Source organism: Balaenoptera borealis, assembly GCF_965194805.1.
Source record: "Balaenoptera borealis genome assembly, contig: HAP1_SCAFFOLD_754, whole genome shotgun sequence".
NCBI classification, from domain to species: Eukaryota; Metazoa; Chordata; class Mammalia; order Artiodactyla; family Balaenopteridae; genus Balaenoptera; species Balaenoptera borealis.
Window position 1 is genome coordinate 152523 of NW_028123447.1, and position 2778 is coordinate 155300.

Here is a 2778-nt window from a genome sequence, read left to right on the forward strand (position 1 = left end):
ACTGCTACATGTAGAGATGGAATATTAGCTAGCGAAAAAATGAAACAATGCCATTTGCAGCACCATAGATGCGTCTAGAAGGAATCACGCAACTTGTAGTAAGTGAGAAAACGAAAGACACATATCCTATCCTATCACTTGTAGGTGTTACCAAAAAATTGATACCAATGAAGATATTTCCACAGAGAAAGGCAATCACAGATTCATTAAACAAACTGATGGTTCACTAAATGGAAAGGTGTGAGGATTGGATACATTACGATATTGGGGTTAACAGAGATATACAAACACATGTGAAATACAGAATCACCAAAGACCTACAGAATACCAAGAGAAGACTACTCAACATTGTGTCATAACCTACATGGGAAAAGGATACGAAGAAGAAGAGATATATGTATATGTGTGAAAGAACCACATCTTGCACACCTAGAGCAAACAAAATCTTGTAATCAAATTTGCTGTGATAAAAAATAAAAATTTACTTAAAAATACGAACAAGAAGTAATGAGAAGGGGGTGCTCGGGCTCCGGCCCACAGTTCGAGCGGCGAGAGCACTCAGAGACACGACGCGGGCCAGAGGGGAGTGAGCGGGCGCCTCAGTGTCCTCCCCCTTCCCACCCTTCGCCTCGCCGCCTTCTCCCCCCTCAGCCGGACCGGAATTATGTGATCCCGGAAGTTCCGGCGCCACTGCTGTGTGGGATAAACAGTAATGGCGGAGGCTGCAGCTCCGGGAACAACAGCCAAAACATCAAGAGCAGGAGCGGCAGGGGCGGCGGTGGCAGCGGCCTCCCCCACCCCTATCCCCACAGTTACCTCCCCGTCCCTGCGGGCACGGGATTTGGCAGCGACGGCAGCGGCGGCGGCTGGACCAAACAGGTCACCTGCAGGTATTTCATGCATGGGGTTTGTAAGGAAGGAGATAACTGTCGATACTCACGTGACCTCTCTGAGAGTCCATATGGTGTAGTGTACAAGTATTTTCAGCGAGAGTACTGTATTTACGGAGACCGCTGCAAATATGAACACAGCAAGCCATTGCAACTGCTACAGCTCTAACTGCAAAGTCACCCCTTGCTGCTTCCTCAAGTCTCTCATCAGTAGTTGGACAGATTGGTGAAATGCATATGGGCGAAGCTGAGTCAAGAAATTCAAACTTTTCAACTGTAGGAGCTGGTTCAGAAGACTGGGTGAACGCCATTGAGTTTGTTCCTGGGCAGCCCTACTGTGGCCGTACTGCCTCTTCCTCCACTGAAGCACCCCTGCAGGGCTCAGTGACCAAGGAAGAATCAGAGAAGGAGCAAATTGCAGTGGAAACAAAGAAGCAGATCTGCCCCTATGCTGCAGTGGGAGAGTGCCGATATGGGGAGAACTGTGTGTATCTCCATGGAGACGCGTGTGATATGTGTGGGCTGCAGGTCCTCCATCCAGTGGATGCTGCCCAAAGATCACAACACATCAAATCTTGCATCGAGGCCCATGAGAAGGACATGGAGCTCTCGTTTGCTGTGCAGCACCGCAAGGACATGGTGTGTGGGATCTGCATGGAGGTGGTCTATGAGAAAGCCAACCCCCGCGAGCGCCGCTTCGGAATCCTCTCCAACTGCAACCACACCTACTGTCTCAAATGTATTCGCAAGTGGAGGAGTGCTAAGCAATTTGAGAGCAAGATCATAAAGTACTGCCCAGAATGCCGGATCACATCTAACATTGTCATTCCAAGTGAGTACTGGGTGGAGGAGAAAGAAGAGAAGCAGAAACTCATTCAGAAATACAAGGAGGCAATGAGCAACAAGGTGTGCAGGTATTTTGACGAAGGACGTGGGAGCTGCCCATTTGGAGGGAACTGCGTTTACAAGCATGCGTACCCTGATGCCATAGAGAGGAGCCACAGAGACAGAAAGTGGGAACATCAAGCACATACCGGGCCCAACGAACGAACCACTTCTGGGAGATCATTGAGGAGAGAGGGAAAGGCAACCCCTTTGACAACGACGAAGAAGAGGTTGTCACCTTTAAGCTGGGCGAGATGTTGCTTGTGCTTTTGGCTGCAGGTGGGGACGACGACCTGACAGACTCTGAAGACGAGTGGGACTTGTTTCACGATGAGCTGGAAGATTTTTATGACTTGGATCTATAGCAGCTTTGCTGGGCGTGTGAACTGGTCTGCTGAGCCTCAGACGGCAGCCCTCCCCACTGGTGGCAGCAGTGCCCGTGGTTCTCTTCTAGGCAGGCCTCTCAACTCCAGGTGCTGTCGTAATAATTTTTACCCAGGGCCTGTCTTCTCAATCCCTCACCTTTCCCCAAGGAGTGTGTTGTTTTCTCTGTTTAAAAAAGTTACAAAAATGAATCTTAAAGTTAGTTTTCTTGTAACATGAATTTAACGGTCAGACAGCGTGTAGGTTTGCTGCGTCATCTGTTTTCAGCCAGATTCACACGGTTCAAGGGTAGCATTTCTGGATTTCCAGTACTCATTTTTGAGGACCCCAGGTTCAAAAGTAACAGCATTGGCCCTGCTTTTGGGTCCAAGAATTGGGGTGATAGGTGAAGGATCTGAACTGTGGCGTGTAGCCTTCTGCTATAGACTTAGGCGGATGCTTGAGGTTTCTGGTGAATTCTGCACATCTGTGTTTCTATATCTGTCCCCTGCCCTGGAATCCCCACCCTGTGCACTCGTTCTGTGGTTTTCGTCTCTTGTTTAATTGCACACAAGTACTACTGCTGGGTAACCAGAACCAGGTGCGACTGTGTTGAGATTTTTACTGTGTTTAGCCTGAT

At 48.9% G+C, this 2778-nt stretch overlaps 1 pseudogene across 1 annotated transcript; it reads left to right on the plus strand.

Annotated features, from left to right (window-relative positions):
- Nucleotides 1-712: 712 nt before the first annotated feature.
- On the plus strand, nucleotides 713-2140 carry LOC309621618 (E3 ubiquitin-protein ligase makorin-1 pseudogene; annotated as a pseudogene). The gene has a single exon. The product of its transcript is annotated as an E3 ubiquitin-protein ligase makorin-1 pseudogene (transcript).
- Nucleotides 2141-2778: the final 638 nt, after the last annotated feature.